Raw genomic sequence first — 22,364 nt, forward strand, 5'->3', positions numbered from 1 at the left:
GCATCCCTTAAAGACTTTTTTTTTTTTTTTTTGAAAGAACTCAAAATCTTCAAAATATCAACTATAGAATTTCCGAGTAAGTTAAGATTGCTTTTTGAATTCTGGAATTAATTTTAAAAGATTGAATAACTGGTTGGTGAATATTAAGTAAGAGAAGATAGGAATATCTAAGCTTTAACAAAAATTCATAAAGTCAAAGTAAAGCCAAATGAAACATACTTAAATTTTGACAAGATTATTGGCCACTCATGAAGGGAGTTTTGTTAATTGCATCATATTTAGATGTTAGATATTTAGAAAATATTTTAATATATTACTTAGAGAAATATTATATATATAGATATATATAAAAACATATATATATAGAGAGAGAGAGAGAGAAAGTGAAAAAATGATTTCTATGTGATAAAACATTTACACAAACCTATAATTGGTTTAGGAACTATATCACAACTTTCAGAAAACTGTAGAAGCACTATAGAATTTTGTATTTGACTTGTTTCTAGTAAGTATTTTTAAGAACTACATAGAAGGAAAATGTAATTCACTCTAAATTGAACTGCAAGACAAAACTAAAAAGGATGATCTGTGACATAAGCAGAACTAAAATAAAATCTCATCAGGTCACAACTAAGAGGGAATAGACAAAGTTACACACAGTTGATAAGACAGTTGAATCTGAACAACATGTTCACTTGAATATACATCCCTATTAAGAAGTCATTCTTGTTTTAATTTTGGGGTACACTGTTTCAAATATTGTTATACTGTTTCAAATATGGCAAAATCATAAAATCTAATTTATATTAGATTATATTAATGCAAAATTAGAGTCCAAAATAAAGAAATACTAGTTTTATATCACTATACATTGGCAAACTACAGCTGAAATAGTATCTTGAGTGCTGAAATATTGTTGTATTTCTTCACTCAATAAAATTCTAGAAGGTTGTTTCTAAAATGAGGGTATCCAGAACAGACAGAATGAAAACTCAGAAGCTCACGTGAATTCATGCATATGTTAATTTATGGAGCAAGGTTAAAAGAATGTATATGTAAATGCAGGGATTATTGTCCTCTTTTTTTCTTTCTTTTTTCCCTCTTTTTACAATTATATCTTGCATTACCCAAGCCTCAATAAATATTTAATGATAATAGGTAAGCCCATTTGCTAATTTTCATTCTGGACACAGGTCTCAGCTACCGAAGGAGCATACTGTCCACTCTGTCTAAATGTTATTAGAAATGTCTCAGACTTGAAAGTTTAGAGAACAATAGGGCTATATTGCAGGAAAGGTCTTTCTGACATGTTTAAGGATATTTTTGGGAAAAAAACATTGTTTCTGGTATGATTGAGCTTGGAGGAGGATATTTTATTTAATTAATTTTATTATTCGAAGGATGTCATGAAAAACTTTGGACCGGGTCTATGTTTTTTCTATAATATGTCAAAACCAGGACCAAAATCATTATCTACTAGAGGCTTTATATTTTTTCATTATGAGTGACATTTATAAACATTTTTGTTTGTTTGTTTTAATGAGATGCAGTGCTATTTTTATATCATATAGAATTTCCTGTCAAAGAAAGTTTTCATCAAGAATGTAAGCAACGGACACCTGGGTGGCTCAGTTAAGCGTCTGCCTTCAGCTCAGGTCATGATCTCAGACTCCTAGGATTGAATCCCACATCAGGCTTCTTGCTCAGAGGGGGAGCCTGCCTCTCCCTCTGCCTCTGCCCACCACTCCTTCTGTTTGCATGCTGTCTCTCTCTCTCTCTGACAAATAAAATCTTAAAAGTAAGAATGTAAGCAAAATAATCCTATCTAATGAAGGTTACAGAAAGAATTAAAGATCTGGATAAAGTGTTGATATTTTACTAGAATACTAATGACTTCAGTGTGCATGCTTTTATACATTTTAAAAGAGAAGAGATTTTACACTATGAAAATGAAGCTTATCAGAAAGGATGAATACCCAACTTTTGTAGCAACATGGACGGGACTGGAAGAGATTATGCTGAGTGAAATAAGTCAAGCAGAGAGAGTCAATTATCATATGGTTTCACTTATTTGTGGAGCATAACAAATAGCATGGAGGACATGGGGACTTAGAGTGGAGAAGGGAGTTGGGGGAAATTGGAAGGGGAGGTGAACCATGAGAGACTATGGACTCTGAAAAACAATCTGAGGGTTTTGAAGGGACGGGGGGTGGGAGGTTGGGGTACCAGGTGGTGGGTATTATAGAGGGCACGGATTGCATGGAGCACGGGGTGTGGTGCAAAAATAATGAATACTGTTATGCTGTAAATAAAAAAAAAAAAAAAAAAACAACAATAAAAAAAAAAAAAAAAAGAAAATGAAGCTTGTGAATTCCATAAGCAAATACACACAGAACACTTAATTTTTGCTGAGTGATACTAATTCCTGGATATGACACTTTCCCATATCACATTAAACAAAGTATGCTTTGATGCATCAAGTCTCACATAGTGTAGTGATTCTTCCTTTCACACTCGTGATAATTGGTATATGTGGAGTTTTTCCTCTTCTTTGTTATTCAAAGAATCAGCTTTTGCTTTCATTGATTTTTTTCTCAATTGCACGTTTTCTACTTTATTGATGGTCATCCCTTAAGTCTTCCTTCCTTGTATTTGTTTGGGTTTAATATGATTTTAATTTCTAGCCTTTTAAAGTTGAAGTTTCAATATTTGATTTTTTCTCTTCCTTCTTTTCATTGTTAGGTACTTAAAGCTACATCTCTCTATGTACTTCTTTAGCTATATTTCATTGTGATTTGTATTTGCATTTTCATTCAGTTTAAAATATATTTTAAAAATTTCTTCTTTGACCATGCCTTACTTGGAATTGTGTTGGTTCATCTCCAGATATTTAGATTTTTCACATAGTAGTATATTTTTTAATTCTACACTGATTCCAACATCATTAGAGAATCTATTCTGCAAAATTTTATTATTTTTAATCTTGTGATACGTTTGTGACCCAGTTTATGGCCTGTGTTTGAAATCTGATAAGTGAATAAATATTTAATGACTGCTATATCTAATTTGTGATTTTTAACTTTCATCAATATTTTTATGACATTTTATGTTCATCCTTGAAGGCTGTTTTTAAATTAAGTAAACCACACCTGTATTCTTTGGTTGACATTTAACTGGTAGATATTTTTAAATTAAAATAATAAATGATGATATATTTAAGTCTAGAGAAAATGCACCATGTGTCTAAATCTAAAAGTAATCATATGTTACATGTAAGTTAAACCCTCCATCCTGACATTCATTCCCTTTTATTCAAAGGGTCCACTTTGAGGAATTTGTGTGCACTTCTTGCCATGTACATTCACATCCCCAAATAACATGTTATTGTTTTATGTATTTCAAAAACTTTTAAAATTTATATTCTATATTTCTCTGTGATTTCACCTTTTTTATCCCACCCAGCATCATATTTTCCTGTGATTCAACTATTTTGATTTATGAAAATTCAGGTCATCTGTTAAAATTCTATAAAGTATAAGATAATTAAAAAAAAAAGTATAAGATAATTTAAATAGATCACAATTGAGGCACCTGGGTGGCTCCGTGCGTTAAACATCTGTCTTCTGCTCAGGTCATGATCTCAGGGTCCTGGGATCGAGCCCTGCATCAGGCGCTCTGCTCAGAGGGGAAGCCTCCTTCTTCCTCTCTCTGCCTACTTGTAATCTCTCTCTCTGTGTCAAATAAATAAATAAATAAATAAATAAATAAAATGTTTTTAAAAATACAACACAATTGATTGTGATCACCTGGATTGTTGGCTATTATTATTTTGTAAATAATACCATAAATAAATATCCTAATATAGGTCCAACCCAACAGATATTCAAGAGATTCTCTGAGATACATTTCTCTATATAGTTGATGGGTCATGAGCAGGTGCAACTTCAGTTTTACTGGACATCATCCAGTGGCTCTTTAAAAAGTGTGTTGTATTTAAACTCCCCAAAACAACTTAACGATGGATCTCTTTAACCTACATCTTTGACAACATTGAGTTTAATATTTTGAAATATTTGTCATGTTCTCAAGTTTTTCTGTCTCAGTAAATATTCTGATTTTCCCTCAGGTGGGAGCTTAAATTTGGGTGTCACTTATCCCAGAGGAGCAACTCCAGGCTAAAGGACTTTTATGTTTCATCTTATAGGCTTTCTAGGGTGGTACTTCTTTCTTTATCTGTCATTTAGGTTTTGGGTTATTAGTGCAACTTTTGAATACAGGCTTCCCTACACTCTTCAAAAAACAAAACAAAACAAAACAAGACAAAACATTCTTGTCGATTGTCATCAAAAGTAGGTTGCGTTTGTACTAACTCCTCTTCAAATCCAGATCAATGTAAGATGGTTAGGTCATAATCTTGTTTGTGATCTGTGTAATTATATACTATTTTGCAATGCCAACAATTTCTATCACAACTGGGGCTCCCACTTAAGTGAGCCCCAGTTCACTTATGATTCAGTTATAGAAAATATGACAAAAGACTAACTCACTATCTTAATTTCATAAAACATTTTTCATATGATTTCTAAATGCTTATTTTTTTAAGATTCTATTTAAAAGTTTAAATTTATTTTAAAATCTCTGAGGTGTTATAAAAATTGCTTACAAATTTAGGTTGGAAGCTATTTAAGTATTTGGTTTGCTTAATAGCAGACTTTATTACTTTTTATGGTACTAGATTATGATTATTATTTTACAAATAGGGAACATGTTTTTAATTTTCTCCAAGTTCTTATAAAATTATGTGAAGTGGTGATCATACCTTCCATTAGGCTCCTTCCCATTACACTTAATCTTCTGTAGACAATATTTAAAAGCTCCTGAGTGTTTTATCACCTTTGAGGATACTTTGAATTACTTTCCCCCTTTTTAAGCACAGGTATGAGTTCCTATTTCAAAGAACTCAACCTATTCCATTGGACTGTTATCATTGCATTATTTTATCATTGCATTTTCCCATTTTATTGGGCTTATGTAAATTATATTTTATAGAGGGTTATCCCTTTCAAATCTTCTACTTTATTGGGATTAAGATTTTAATTTTTTATTAAGCTTTTAAAAAATTTTATTTCATATGAACTTTTTATTACTAATGATGTTTATCTTTGTCCTTTTAAAATCAGTTTTATCAAAATACTTGCCATTTCATTAGGTTCTTCAAAAACACTCCTTTTTTTAAATTTAATGCCTTGCTTTCCAGTTTATTGAATTTTCCTAAAGTTATCTAATTTGTTGGAATACACTTGCTCATGTTATTCTCTTATAATCCATATTTCTGTAAGGCCAGTAGTAGTGTCTCCTCTCACTTCTGATTCTGGTAATTTAGCTCTCTCTCTCTCTATCTTTGTAGAATCAGTGTTTTGTTGAATAATTTTTTTCTCTACAGTTTTTAGTTCTCTATTTTATTAATTTCCATTTTAATCTTTGTCATTTTCTTCTTTATTCTTGCTTTTAAGTTTAGTTTGCTTTTTCTTTTCTTTTTTTTTTTTTAGATTTTATTTATTTATTTGACAGAGAGAGAGATCACAAGTAGGCAGAGAGTCAGGGGGTGAAGCAAGCTCCCTGTTGAGCAGAGAGCCTGATGCGTGGCTTAATCCGAGGACCCTGAAATCATGACCTGAGCCAAAGGCAGAAGCTACCCAGGTGTGCCTTGTTTTCTTTTTTTGACCCATATGTTACTTAGAAGTATGTTGATTCATTTCTGTATGTATGTGAGTTTATCAAATTCTTTTGCCTATTTATTCCTGATTCATTTCTTTGAAATCAGATAACATACTTCATATCATTTCTGTCTTTTTAAAGTTACTGAGGTTTTTAATTTTTTAATTATTATTTTTTAATGGCCTAGCAAATGGTCTATCCTGTGAAATGTTCCATGTGGACTTAAGAAGAATGTATAATTTTTTTGGTTTGTGAAGTGTTTTCTGTTAGATCTATATAGTCTATTGGCTTATTGTATTCTTCAAATATTTAATTCTTCATATTCTATTTGTTCTAACCATTATTGAAAGTGGAATATTGAAGTCTCCAACTCACTGAACTGTCTCTTCATTTATGTTAGTTTTTGATTCTTATACTATGGTGCTATATTAATAAGTCCATATATATTTATGCTGCCTCTTCTGATGGCCATTTAATCACTCTGAATTGTTCCTCTTCATCACTAGCAACATTTTTTTTGTCTATTTTATGTAATATTAATATAGCCAGTCTAGCATTCTTGTGGTTATTACTTGCATGAAATGTCCTTTACATCCCTTTTCCCATACCTCTTTGTATCTTAAAATCTAAAGTGTAGCTTCTATAGATAGCATAGGGTTGGATCATTTTTTTAATCAAGTCTGACAATGTCTTACTTTCATTGGATTACTTAGTCCATTACTGTTTGATATTATTATTGATGTTGCCAGATTTCTATTTTCTATTTTACTTCTTGTTTTCATAAATGTCATGTGTTGACATTTCATAAATGTCATGTATTTTCTTGATCATATATTGTTCATTTACTGCTTTCCTTGGCACTAAATAAATATTTTTAATGTAGTATTTTAATTTTTATTTCACGGTTTTTTACATATTTTTTTGAGGTTTGTTTGATGATTGTATAGGGTTTAACATATGCATCTTAACTAATTAGAATTAACTTCAGATTTATACTAGTTTAATTCCAGTGATGTATAAAACATTACTTTTATATAGTTTGATTCCCATCCTCCCCTCTTTTTTGTTACTATTCAGTTCTTAGCAGAGACATTTAGCTCTACTTTCTTTTTATGTTTAGGTCTTATCTTATTAAAATCAGAGTCTTCTCAATACTTTGACAGTTAAAAAATCTCAAAAATTCATCCTTGGAATCAGGAAAAACACCCCCAAAAGGGTATTTTCTTTGCAGTTAGTTAATATCAGGTGAGCACCCAAAGGTTTTCTGATAGTCCCTTAGATGATTATTTCCCATTTTACTTAAATTTTCTATGTCTCATATGAACCAAGAAGGAAATATCACAGTATGGGAATTTTAGATCTACTCTTAATTTTTTTTTATTACATTTAGATCTACTCATATTTTTCTTAAGGTAGCTATTAAGACTAGTTTGCCAAAGGGACCAATCTCTTAGTTCAGTCCTATATATTCTTACGCTTCCATTCAAGCTATAATGGAAATAAATATTAAAGTGATAGTCTGCCTATTCTCTGGCTGTATAGAAGTCTATTTCACTCAAATGCAATTAAAAATAAATAGCTAAATTATTTGATTCTAACTTGAAGATTGACTGTTTCTTTGCCATTGATGCCTCAAATATTATTTGATAATATATAAACAATAATGTATAATATATAAATATATAAAGAATAATTTGTAATATAATATATAATAAATTAATCTATTATAAAATTAATATAGTATATTAATTTCTGTAACATTTATCACCTAGATGTGTAGGAGCAGTTAAAAAGAATAAAAAATTGAATAATAAAAGTGTGACTAAAACATATGAAAATGAAACTCTAAATTGTCATGCATCCTGGGGTGCCTGGGTAGCTCAGTTGTTTAAAGCATCTGACTTTGGGTTTTAGCTCATATCATGATCTCAGGGTCGTGGGATGAGCCCAGTGCTGAGCTCCACTCTCAGCGTGGAGTCTGCTTGTCCCTCTCCCTGTGCTCCTCCCCGTGATCACTCATGCTCTCTCCTTCCCTCTCTTTCTAAAATAAATAAGTAAAATCTTAAAAATAAATAAATAAATAAGTGAATTGTCAGGAATCCTTTCATTTTGTTTTAGGATATCCTTTCCTTTGCACAAAATGAAAAGATTTTAATTTTTTAAATAAAACAGTCCTACATATGACCAAGAAGCTTGTTGCCTCATCTCTGTAGTTTTTAGATAATTTGTAATTAAATATAATCAATAAAAACAGTATCAAATATTTTCATCTTTCACAAGCATTTTTCACAATTATCATATAACAAGCTAATTTACAGACTCACAAAACCCGGTCTCCATGTTTAAAGTGGTGGCTGGGCTCTGATCCAGTTAGACCTGCAAAAATCTACAGAGTCCATGAAGAAGCCAACTATATCAAGCTGTCGTTTTTGGTAACTGAGTAATATTCTATTAAGGTTTTTGTGTTATTTGGATAAATGCCCAGTAATGGAATTACTGGATCATATGATAATTATATTTTTAATTTTTTGAGGAAACTTCATACTATTTTCCATAGTATCTGCATCAATTTGCATTCCCATCAACAGTGCAAAAGAGCTTTTTTTCTCTATATCTTTGCCAACACTTGTTATTTCTTGTCCTTTTAATTCTAGCTATTCTGGCAGGTATAAAGTAGTATCTTATTTGATTGTCATTTCCCTGATGATTAGTAATGTTGATCATCTTTTTGTAAGAGTGGGTTAGCATAAGTATGGTCATCTTAGCATGGGCAGCCATCTCAGGCCCAAGGGCTGAACTTTCTCCTACTTTACTTTAGTTCCAGGGACCCCCTTCCTGCTTTAGTTCCAAGAAAGTACTCCAGCGTGCAACACCTGCAACACGTGCAACACCCCGGCTGCAGCTAATCAGCTTAAACCACCAGGATGGCCAGGCAGTTGCAGCACCGGGACGAGAGGTTGAAGAGAGCCTATCTTACTAAACCACCAGGGGGGCACAAGCCAAAAGTATGTATGGTCTCTGAAGTGATGGAAAGTTACTGTGAGTTGGATAGTTGGATGTTTAAAAAAAAAAAAATGCTATATAAACCCTTGGCTTTGAGTGCTCGGGCTCCTTATTGAAACCCGCTGCACTGGGCAGATACTTGGACCCCAGCTAGCTGGAAATAAACCTCGCTGTGTGACTTGCATTATGGAGAGTGTTCGCAGTATAACTGAGGGGTGGCCAGCTCCGTACCCTAACATTTGGGGTTCCCACTGAGATCTCTATATATTCTTTAAGACCTTCCTCAGGGAGACAGACAACTCCCTGATACCGAGGTTTAACTAAAGGAACCGCGGAAGGAGGATTAGCCACCTCCATCTGGAGAACTTAAAGTTCTTTCCTGGAGGGACTGAAGGTCCCTATCTGGATCTGGTAGAGAATTCTCATCTGGGTGGGTGAAAATGTTGAGACCCTGGAGGCTCCACTAGTGGAAGTCACGGGACACGTCCCCGATGAAAGGGTGCCAGAACGACGTCCACAGTGGATGCCATTTGGACGGCTAGGTAAGGATCCTGAGTGTTGTGTGAGTGGGACAGCGCCTGCAGATGTGGTGTGGCTGACCAGCCAGTGGGTGTTAGAAAACTCGGTTCAAATTTGTAGGCTGTGTGAGTGTGTTCTTGTTAATTGTCATTGGTTGTCTTTGTCTTGTCTTTTTGTTGCTTGTTGTGTTGCTCGTCCCCAGGGGACTAAGAAAATCCCCACTGCCAAGTGTCTCTAGGGGGCCAAGAATGGTAATAAAACCCAGAAACTGGATGCCCTCTCTCTGTTCCTGTTCTTATATAAAGTTGTCTCTCTTGAGCACTGGACGGCCACCTAAGTCACCAGGACAGCTGCCAATCTTAAGACTCCAGTGTGAGATTTCCTCTTGACTGATCTAATGTGATCCCCTCCACATCCCTGGTCTAGCCCCTTCTGGCTGGGGGAACTCCACTGGGAGCCAGCCAAAACCAGTACCCAACTGAATTAAAATGCAACTAGGGACCATTTCCCAGGGAAGTTGGCTGTAAGGACCACATGTGTTGGAATGTCGCATAAACTATGATGGGTTTCAGTCTTTACTGTTTCTTGTCACTGTCTTTTACTAACTACTTAAAGCTATACCTTCATTGCTCATACCTAGGCCTTCACTGCTCTGCACCAGGACCCCGATCTAAGAGCACTCTGACTTTATCTCTCTATGTTCAGGATAAGCCTTCTGGTAAACCCAGGTTGCGGGCCATTCCCTAGCAAAGGGGACTTTGACTTTATCTCTCTATGTTTCTCCTAATAGATGTAGGGGCTTCTCCCTCATTCATGTCCTGTGTTAATGGCTAGCCAACTGGGGTTGGTCTAACTCGAGACAGAGACTTTAAGGAATATTTCCAAGCAGCTGCCAAAACTCCCTTTGTTTTGGGGGAAGTTCCTTGCCTCTCTGGCCCGACATGGACTGCCTACCCCCTCCCCCTTGCTGGTGGGAAAGCACAGCGTCTGCTCCTCTGTTGGAGTTGATAAGCTATAAAACCAGGAATCTTTCTCTGCCTTCCGGCAGCACTTTGTTTCTTCTGTCTCTCCCTTCTCATGTTTCTGCACCAACGTGCATGCAGCCTGCATGACTAGCCTCTAGATCACGCACCATGGCTCCTTCTCTCTTCACTGTCAAGAAGCAAGAAGAGCAGCCCCTGGACCTAACACCCCCACTCCAGATCCTCCCACCAGTGTCTCAGGTAAACATTCAAAGTGGAGTGGGCCCAGGTGGAACGTAAATCAGTATTTGAACTAAGTTACGTTCGTTGGTTTAATTAAGCTATACATGTCTTTTAAGTTATCAGCAGTAAACAGGAAACTTCAAAGTTTACTGAAGGTCAAATAGGCTCATGTTGTTTCTTAAAATCTGTTAGCAAAGAGATGACTAAACTGATGGTTAATTGTCTGTCTCAGAGCTTTAATGGGTAATTGTTAAAGTAGCTTTCAAAGTCTTTGCTAACCTGAAACTTTAAACCAAATGGGATAAAATGTTAGAGCACTAGGTGCTAGAACTAGGTTTGTGCTTTTGAAATCTGTTGGTAAACATATTTTGTGCTTAACTGACTGATAAATTTGCCATCTAAAGAATCCTGTTGGGGCGCCTGGGTGGCTCAGTGGGTTAAGCTGCTGCCTTCGGCTCAGGTCATGATGTCAGGGTCCTGGGATCGAGTCCTGCATCGGGCTCTCTGCTCAGCAGGGAGCCTGCTTCCTTCTCTCTCTCTCTGCCTGCCTCTCAGTGTACTTGTGATTTCTCTCTGTCAAATAAATAAATAAAATCTTTAAAAAAAAAAAAAGAATTCTGTTGTAAGAGTTCACAATTGGTTTATATTTAATCTTCAGTAGAGGTTAAGGTATTTCTAAGAGTACAAAATTCTGCTAAGTGTAATTAAGACTGATGAAAATAAGGGAAACAACTCTGTAGAAAAGTAGGAAATATGTAAAAAGAAAAGAAAAAATACCAGATGCCTGATCCTGTTTGAATAAAAAAGAAAAGCAGGCCTGGGGCCACTGTCTGAGCTAGATCCTCTCCTAAAGAATGGAAGGGGAGACCCAATGGGAGGAAATGCCCAACCTATTTGAATCTGAAGATTTCCTGACTGTGTGAATATGTCTGTTTGACTCCATCACTTCAGCTACAGAGTCTGAGTGGGCTGCATCCTGAGTCTCGGGGGGCGTCATATGGCATAACGGTCATCTACTCCATAGAGTAGCCTGGTCTGGGGTTTATACGGACAGACCTTAGCTAAGACGCTCCTAAGTTCCCGTGAGGGATGCGAGCAGGACAGCATCTGAAAGTTCCCACTCCCTTTGTCTGCAACATCATTCACAATGGGGGGGAACCCAGAAAACTCATATCTTAGGACTGCAAACTTAGAAATAAGAATCTGTTCTCCTTGTAACTGGTTATTTTACCAAGGCTTTGACTGGGATGTCATATTTAAAAAGACTCAGATATGACCAGACAGTTTAAAGGAACTAAGGTTGACTTTATGAAACCTGGAGCTGTAAAGCCCTTTGGAACTGTTGGCCTGATACCTTGCTTGGGAGTTCCCAGCAGCCTCACCAGGTGAGTAAAGAATGTCACTCCTTGGTAGGTGCAGAGCCTCAGGAAGAGGAATTCGCCCAAATCTGACAGGTATTGCAGGCATGTCTGATGGCAACTACGTGGCTTGGCTTCTGGCTGGAGAGGCTACTAAAAGTTCAAAATAGAAATTCCTTAAAAAAAGTTCCAGCAAAACAAATTCTAAAAGATCTATATGATCACACTCACTGTTCTTACTGAGCTTATGTAAATAATTAGGCCAAGTTTGCTAAAACTGGACTTGTTTTTCAAATAAATTAGTCCTGATTTGACTATCTCTGGAAATGAGGGTTATTCTAGAGAGAAAAACTATGTTTTAATAACCCACCTTTATGGGTGTTAAATCCTAAAGTTGATTGTTTTTAAATGATTGTTTACGTAAGCTAGACAACTTGAGGTAAACTTCAGAGAAGTTATACGATAGCTCGTTTAGACGATCTTGCTTTTGCCAGTCAGTCAGCCCCAGCATGAGCCTTCCCAGATGTTACTAAGCCCTCCCACTTGTATGTGGATGAAAAGGCAGGGGTGACCAAAGGAGTTTTTGACTCAGACTTTGGGGTCTTGGCCAAGGCCAGTAGCCTATCTCAGCAAAAAACCAGATCCAGTAGTGGCTGAGTTCCCCCTTGTCTCTGCATAATTGCTGTCACAGCCTTCCTGGTCAAGGATGCAAGTAAACTAACTTTGGGTCAAAATCTCATCTTGACCACCACTCACGCTATTGAGGACCTTCTCCGGACTTCACCAGACCGGTGGACAACAAATGCTAGAGTGATGGGGTATCAGGTCCTCCTCCTTAATGATGACTGATCAGTCTGTACTCCAGTCACTGCAGAAATTACAGTCTGTCTAGCCCTGACATAACTGCAGCCATCTTGATTTCTTGGGTTCTGACCTACTCAGGTTAGCACTTTAAACAGGCCCTCTCTCCTTTAATGATTGATTTAAACCCCTGGACTTAGCAGCCTCTGTCTTTCATAACTCCCCTACACATTTCCCAACTGACCAGTGTTGACCTGAATAGGTAGGGACAACTCTATGCTCCTATTATTCAGCAGGAAGAAATTACAGAGGATGAGACCTTCCATCTTCAACAACCTTAAATATTTAAGGGTCAGAATTTTTCCGGGGGAAATGTGGAGGCTGAGAAAATTAAGGGATCCCACCTCAAGTTTAGCTGATGTGGGAAACAGAGGCAGAAGAAAATCATTAAAATTCCTTACCTACTGACAAGCCCCTGAAACAGACGGAGTGGCTCTCCCCTGGGGACTTAACTGCCCTCACATTGAGGTTTTGCTAAAGACAATCCTAGCCTGACCAACCTTCTACCCCAACAGGTCCGAACAGGATCCTGTAAGTCTACTTTAACAATTCCTTCATCTCTTACATCCCTGTCGGAGGCAGTACTCCAGAATAGAAGAGGACTTAATTTGTTGTTCCTCCAACAAGGGGGACTATGTGCCACATTAAGAGAAGAATGCTGCTTCTATGCCGACCATACTGGGGTAGTGAAAGAATCCATGGCTAAGGTGAGAGAAGGATTAGCCAAGAGGAAGAAGGAGAGAGAGGCACAGGAGAACTGGTTTGAGGCTTGGTTTAATAGGACCCCCTGGTTCACCACCCTAGTTTCTACCTTAGTTGGCCCATTTGTTTGTTTGCGCTCATTCTAATTTTGGCCTTTGCATTCTGAATAAGCTTTTTAATTTTGTAAAAGATCATGTTAATACTGTCCAGCTCATGGTCTTAAGACAGCAGTATGAAAATTTGCCCACTCCTGAGGGCCCCCATGACGGCCCTACAAATGAGCAAGTTTCCTCATTATGAACAACTGCAAGGGAGGAATGTAAGAGTGGGTTAGCATAAGTACAGCCATCTTAGCTTGGGCAGCCATCTCAGGCCCAAGGGCTGAACTTTCCCCTATTTTACTGTAGTTCCAGGGACCCCCTTCCTGCTTTAGTTCCAAGAAAGTACTCCAGCGTGCAACACCTGCAACACGTGCAACACCCCGGCTGCAACTAATCAGCTTAAACCACCAGGATGGCCAGGCAGTTGCAGCACCGGGACGAGAGGTTGAAGAGAGCCTATCTTACTAAACCACCAGGGGGCCACAAGACAAAAGTATGTATGGTCTCTAAAGTGATGGAAAGTTACTGTGAGTTGGATAGTTGGATGTTTAAAAAAAAAAAGAAATGCTATATAAACCCTTGGCTTTGAGTGCTCGGACTCCTTATTGAAACCCGCTGCGCTGGGCAGATACTTGGACCCCAGCTAGCTGGAAATAAACCTCGCTGTGTAACTTGCATTATCGAGAGTGTTCTCAGCCTAATTGAGGGGTGGTCGGTTTCGTACCCTAACACTTTTCATATATCCTTTGACCATTTTTTCTCTGGAAAAATGTCTATTCCAGACATTTTGGAATGTCTCCTGACCATTATTTAATCAGATATTTGTTTTTGCTGTTGAGTTATATAACTTCTTTATATATTTAGGATATTAACCTTTTGCTGGGTATAACATTAGCAAGTGTCTGGTCCCATTTAGTAGATTGCCTTGTCATTTTGTTGATGGTTTCTTTCACTGTGAAAAATTATTCTATTTTCCCATTTTTGTTTTTATTCTTTTGGGGTAGTTCCAGTATTTTATTTTTGCTTGGTTTCTGTTGCATGAGTGGACATATCCAGAAAAATGTTTTCATAGCTAATGTCAAAGTTATTACTACTTACTACTACTTACATTTTATTACTTACTTAATTATTACTTACATTTTATTCTAGGAGTTTTGTGATTTCACATTTCACATTCAGATCTTTAATCCATTTTGAATTTCTTCTTGTGTATGTGTAAGAAAGGCATTTTTTTAAGAAAGGCATTCTTGATTATTCACAATCTTGTTAAATAAAAGAACGAAGAAATGTGAATATCTTTACTTCATTACAAAGAAATGTCCTATATCAGCTGATAGCTTAGCTATGTTTTTCTAATCATCAGGCTGATATAACGATGCTCTCAAGAAAAGGGAATGAACAAATGGTTTTTATCCACTAACACAGGATGATACCAAAAAAAAAAAAACCAAAAAAAAGGAAGTCACTTTGTTTATACAATGACTTATCAAACTTGATTTTAAGAAATATTTTGATACATTCATTAGGACTTGGTAAGTGATGAATATATTTTCACTGTGAAATAGTACTTGAAACGTAAGGTTGTATTTACAACCAAATAAACAAGATACTATAAATTAATAAAATTCTACACCATGGAATAGACCAAATATATACCTGTGGTCAAGGTGCTTTGTTTAACTTTTTTTCCTTTATTCTTATTTGGCTTAAGAGATCTTTATTGGCTTAGACTTATTTTCTTTTCTCCTTAAAATATCTTTGAATTATGGTATTATCTTGGCTGCTAAAGACTTTTTTAATCCCCAAAATATAATATGCAACCACAGTTTGGCCTAGATTATTGCTTTTCCAAAATATTTTTTTACATGTATTATGACTCCAGAATTCATTACTGCCCAGAATATTTTCTTACACAATGTGAATTTTGCCTGCATGTTTCTACCTTGCACAAGATAGCAAGTTAGTAGGAACTGAGTCCTCTTCAAATTTCATTATAGGTTACTTCAATACCAGTAAATATGGCAGTTTAATGGGGAAAAATACCATTCTAATTCTAATTTCCATCTTCTACAGTTTTACTCATGTATCTAACAATTTTTTGGGCTGTACACTAATTCAACTACTATATTCACATTCTTTTGGGATATTTTTTCCAAATTTTATTCCTTCATGTAACCACTATTTATTCATTTTCTTATATTAGAAGTGCCTCTTTGTATGTTCAAATTAACACTCTCCATGCTAATGTGAGTTTCCCAAACCAAACAACTTCCAATGTCATAAAAGTAAAAGGTTTGTCTGTAGCAAAATTATTATCATTGAAATAATGGTGAAAAAAGAAAAATAAACATCTTAAAAAATTTTCTGTTGCTATATATATTTCAGTCACATGTAATAAGACCTGTTGTGAAATGTGTTAAACTAGTTTCAAGGGTGTGTGAAATTAAAACACTGGTATGTTGCCTTACTCTAAATGGTAGTCAATAAAGAAATTATAAATATTTTCTACTGGCTTTGAGTTTAGTTTGTGCTTTCTGTCCTAGTTTACTAAGATAGTTGATTAGCCTTAGATCTTCTTTCCAATTAAAGTCTCTAAAGCTATACATTTCACCTTAAGCATTGCCATTATTTGCTAAGTCCCATAGCGTTTGTTATATTGTTCTGTATCATTTAGTTCAAAATATTTTAATATTTTAAAATCACCTTGAGATTTCTTTTTTTAAGAGTCATGATTATTTAGAAATACAGTCTTTAGTTTCCAAATATGTAGAGTTTAATATTTCAGTTCAGATTAGTCATATTTCATGGCTCAATAGCCCCGTATGCTAATGGCTTATCACATTAGATAATGTGAATATTCCCATAATCTGGGTTAAGGACTGTTTATATTTGACTCTAAAGAAGTCTAAATATACAGAAAATCATAAATTCAGGAAACCAGGAAAATGATAATCAGACATGGCTGGATTGTTGGAGACTAGTGGGAAATATTATTAGAAGGAAACTCACTTATATTTTACAGAACCTGACTGATACAGAACATTGAAATAATATTCAAATCATAGAAGCAAAATCAAACTCAGAGCAGGTATGTATGTTTGAAGGGCTTACTCATATAAATATATGATTTTTCTATTTTACCAATTCAATAGTTAGAAAACAGCATATGTTTGACCCACAAAAATTGATTTTAAATATGGCCAAACAATTGTGTTATACACACCTCAGTTTTGACTATACGTTCAGTTTTGTTTCAGACATAGATATAATTTGCATTAAGTTATATACTGATGTTTTTGTAATTTTAGAGAGATCTTACAAATAAAGAGTGTGAACTTAAAAGTTAGGATTTCTGGGGTGCCTGGGTGGGTCAGTGGGTTAAACCTCTGCCTTTGCCTCGGGTCATGATCGCAGGGTCCTGGGATTGAGCCCCACATTGGGTTTTCTGCTTAGCAGGGAGCCTGCTTCCTCCTCTCTCTCTTCCTGCCTCTCTGCCTATTCGTGATCTCTGTCTATCAAACAAATAAAACAAAATCTTAAAAAAAAGGATGTCTATACTCATACAGTGTGGGTTAGATATTTAGTACTTTCATGTAACATTTTCAGTGTCTGCTAATTGTATTGCTTAAGTTTTAAAACAGCTAATTATGTAAAGTGCTCAAAATTATGCATGGTGTGTAGTAAGCATTAGATAAGTGTTACTATTATGTTTATATTTTGCACTGCATTATCAAGTAATCATCTAATTATTTCTAATGGAAATAAGTCAAAAGTTAAATGCGCTTGGTATGTAGATATTTAAAAATACATTTGCATTAGTTGTTTTTCCTTTAATATTTCTATCAATAAATAGAAACAAAAGAGAATTAAGGAAAAGAAGCCCTGCTTTGGTGTTTTACCAGGAAGAGCTCCTGTTAGGGAAGAATAGTTTGAGATGTATGGAATTTGAGTATATAATCTTAAGTATATTTGCAAATCATTTTATGTTGATTTCCCATAACATTAGTCACTCTTCTTTTAGGTTTTTATTTATTCATTAACAATTTGACTATGTTTTTAGCAATAACCTCCCTTGACTTATGTTTTTCTGTATATTTTCTTTACTGTGTTTTCTTTGGTCTTTTCAGTCTATTAGAGCTATAATGAGACCTAAATTAATACAGAATAATGCTCTCTACCTCCCACATGTGAGCCAAAACATAATTTTTTTTTTTTTTTTTTTTTTTTTTTTTTAGTGCACAAGATAGTAAAATTGGGTGTTAGTATGGTTAAGAGCAAGCCAAGAAATTTCACCAAAAAGCATATACCAGAAGAAATAAATACACCTGTGTATGGAAAGAGATGTAGAGATGTGCACAACAACACGTTACTATTAATTCATCAGAAGATTGACCTTGTGTTTTTTCTACTCTCAAGGTTTAATGAATAACAATACTCTGAACATTCATTTATAATTTTGTGTATTGGCATATATTTTTATTATTCTTGAGTATCCTTTGTAGTGGAATTTCTGGGCTTTAATGGTAACTATATGTTGAACATTTTGAGGAAATTTCAAATTGTTTTCCAGTGTGGTAACACCATTATACATTTTCCATTAACAATTAATGACAATTTCAATTTCTCTGAATCCTCACCAACACTAGTTATTGTCTCTCATTTTGATTATAATAATGCTAGCTGGTGAGATGTGATATTTTTTGTGGTTATGATTTGCATTTCCATAATGTCTGATGATGTTGCCTATCTTTCCATGTTCTTTGAGCCAGTGGAATGATTTCCTTGTAGTAACATCTATTCATGTGCTTTCTCTCTCTTTCTCTCTTTTTTTTTTGAAATATTAATATTTTCTATTTATTTATTTGAGAGGGAGAGATCACAAGTAGGCTGTGAGGCAGACAGAGAGAGAGGGGAAAGCAGGCTCCCTGCTAAGCAAAGCACCTGATGCGAGGCTCGATCCCAGGACCCTGACATCATGACCTGAGCCGAAGTCAGAGGCTTAACCCACTGAGCCACACAGGTGCCCTATTCATGTGCTTTGTAAATTAACTTTTTAAAGACTTAATTTTTTAGAGCAGTTGTAGAGTCACAGCAAGATGGAGAGAAAAGTAAAGAGATTTCCTATATATCCCTGGCACCCACATATGCATATCCTTCCCCATTATCAACCCTCTCTATCAGAGTGGTACATTTGTTATCATTGATGAATCTACATTGACACATCATAATCACCCCAAATCCATAGCTTAGCCTTAGAGTTTACTTTTGGTATTGCACATTCTATGGGTTTGGCTTCTTTTACTTAGTAATAAGTACCACAGTTTATTTATCCATTCATCCACCTATACATAAGTGTTTACAGTGACTTTGTTCATAATTGCCAAAACTGGGAAGCAATTGATCTGTCCTTCATTTAGGTGACTAGATTAAAAAAAGAAATGTACTACATCTAAATAATAATATAGATATTGGAATATTATTTTACACTTCAAATAAAATAAATGGTGTTTGATATAATGATCACATGTGCCTGCTGAACATTTACCAATTGCTAGTGTGACTATATAGCTATAATTTAATTTTAGTTAATTTTAATTAATGAAAATTTAAATTTAGTAGTCAATGTGAATTGTGGCTACTGTATGTGATAACACATCTCTAGAATATTATTTCCTAACCATTTAAATCTTTTAAACAACCATCTGGTGCCTGTGTTCCACACTGTCTTCATAAAATGCCCCTTTATTTTTGAAGCACCTTACTCATAACACTTTTGTATTCTATTGTAACTTTTTTCATCTATCTTCTAGTCCTAATTTATCTGGGCAAAAATAAACACTCATCTACATGTGTGCAAACAAAAACTTCTTTAATTTACTTCTAAGCTTTGATCTTTCTGGGACTTACTCTACCTTTTTTTATTATGTGTGTTTATTTCAATTTATTTGTTTTATTTTTAAGCTGGAGAAAAAAGTAATAAAACCAATGACATCTTTTTATACACAATATATATACACATTACATATTTCAAGTTACAGCTAGATATTTAATGTGGGACAATTGTATTCATCTAATCCAGATCTCAGCATAAATTTAAGATATTTCCTTCAATTTCTGAGAGTTGTTATATGCTTAGTTTAGCAATAAAATTTTACAATGTGTAAAAGAGAAATATCATTTAACACAATTAACAATGAGAAAAACAAAACAAAACTAAGTTTTGGCAGCCATCCAGAACCTCAGAAAGCAGCAGAACTCAACTAATTCTACAACGTAGTAGACTATTTTAGGGAAATAAATATTAGTCTGTGTAAATCTCAAATGAGTTCATGAGAATCAGTAGTGTTTTCACTAATGTGTCACTGATGTGTCTATTGACTATGATTGCAATAATTGAAAAAGGTATTTAGAATCCACCACAGATTAATGATTTTTGGAAAAAAGACTAAAACATGTAAGCATCAAGCAGTAGTCTTTGAAATTAACATATGTAAACTAAATATAAATACTCTAAGAGATACTATCTAATTGTTAGAGGAGAAAGCTTCTTTCTTTCTTTATAATCACTCTGATCCAAGGAAGTGAAATAAATAGTCAGTGAACCAAATCTGGGAGGAATAACTAAGTGCTTATCTTCACTCAGACCTTCTTTCTCTTGAACGTAACAGGGTAAATTTATGTAACAATGTGACCCAAAAGATGGAGCCACATTACATCAAGCACCACTTTATGAGGTGGATAAATATGCTTATTAATGCTCAGATTTATTTAGCAGAACTGTTTGACTCTTGCACTAAGGATGTCCTTTGACCTGGCCTCTGTCAGGAATATACGTAACATTTAAGTTTCTATTTTACTCCTTTGATTTATTTCTCAATATGAAGAACTTGGTTGAAATTGAAATATACCATATTTTGAGGTCTACATTAGAGATCTCAATACTGCTTAGTGTTAGAATTTGAACACTCCATCCAGTTTCATAAAATATAACCATGTTCAAAACTTATTTCTGAACTTATTTTGCTAATAGTGAATAGGAAATAGCTTTTACAATTACAACATCATTGGATTATAAGCTCTGGTACTTATGATAATATATAATAATAATAACATCCTGTGGGCTAATTCCCACAGCCTCCTGCTTTTGTTACTAAATTCTTATCCCAATGCAACCACACCCATCCATTACTAGCTCCTGTTTGAAAAGGAAACCAATATAATTGAAACAAACACAAAAAGGGGATAGAAAATGAGTGCCGGGAGGAAAGTCTGAAAAATAAATTAATATGCATGCATGCATGTATGTATATATGTATATATTGATTTATTTTTTACTGCTTTCACACTGCAATGGCCAAGTTGAGTAATGTGATATAGACAAGATAGCCCAAAAAGCTTTAAATATTTACTCTTTGTTGGTTTTTTGTTTGTTTGTTTGTTTTGAGAAACCTTGCTTAGCTACACAAGAAGCTTAACCTGTTTAGCCTGGTTCACTTTCCTTCTTTCCAGCAGACTCATTGATCAATCTATATACAGTATCAATTATACTAAGAGGTATTCATGTTCACTTTAAATTTTAAAGGTAATAGTGTTTATACAGTCTGCTTTACTCATATATAAATTTGAATATATGATCTAAAACCATTGGTTTATTTTAATGATAAATAAACTTAGAAATCTGTTATTTAATCTGGGTGGGTGGTAAGTAGTTTTGATGGTTAATTTCTGCTGAAGGTCAGAAAAGTGAGATGAGATTGTAATTTAGGGGGTATTTCTTTCTTTCTTTTTTTTTAAGAGTTTATTTATTTTTAAGAAAGAGAGCATGCAAGCCCTCACAAGCAAGGGGAGCAGTGAGGAGGAGAAGCAGGCTCCCTGCTGAGCAAGGAGCCCAATGAGGGATTTGAGCCCAACACTCTGGAATCAGAACCTGAACTGAAGGCTGAAACATAACTGACTGAGCCACTCAGGTATCCCAGAGAGTATTTGTTTTTTCTATAAAATTATGGAGGGCATGTATTGCATGGAGCACTGGGTGTGGTGCATAAACAATGAATTCTGAAACACTGAAAAGAAATTTAAAAAACTAATTATTGGGCCCCTGAGTGGCTCAGTGGGTTAAGCCTCTGCCTTCGGCTCAGGTCATGATCTCAGAGTTCTGGGATCGAGTCCTGCATTGGGCTCTCTGCTTGGCAGGGAGCCTGCTTCCTTCTCTCTCTCTCTCTCTTCTCTCTCTCTCTCTCTCTCTCTCTCTGTGTCTACTTGTGATCTCTCTTTGTCAAATAAATAAAATCTTAAAAAAACCCACTAATTCTTCTGTTTCAGTGTGACCAATTTTCTTTAAATATATATATATATGTATTTATAAATATATAAATACATATATATGTATTTATAAATATATAAATACATATATATGTGTATATATATATATATATATATATACACATTTTTATTCTGCTAATATAATGTGTGGTAGACAAACTACCTTCAACTTTCATAACACACTATTCAAGTTAATTTTGTCGAATTCAATTCTCATCAAATATCTTGAGTGTATGTAAATTTGGCCAAATATAATTTATTAATTAATACTGCCTAGACAAGTAAAGACAAATAATAGTGTGAAAAAGTCACCTTTAATCAATATAATTTCTTTAATATGTTTCATCACATGCTGTACCCCTAAAAATACATTCCCACTAAATTAACTACAACTTCTGGTTAACTACTAGCTAGTAAACTCCAAAAAAATAAATTCCATTTTTAATCAATTTTATTGAAGCATAACTTATAAACAATAAAGTGTGCTTACTTTACTTGCTGTTTAATGAGTTTTGATGAATGTCTACACCTATGTAATGACCATGCCTATCAAGATATAAAACAATTTTATTCAT

The sequence above is a fragment of the Mustela erminea genome, chromosome 2, assembly GCF_009829155.1.
Source record: "Mustela erminea isolate mMusErm1 chromosome 2, mMusErm1.Pri, whole genome shotgun sequence".
Lineage (NCBI taxonomy): Eukaryota > Metazoa > Chordata > Mammalia > Carnivora > Mustelidae > Mustela > Mustela erminea.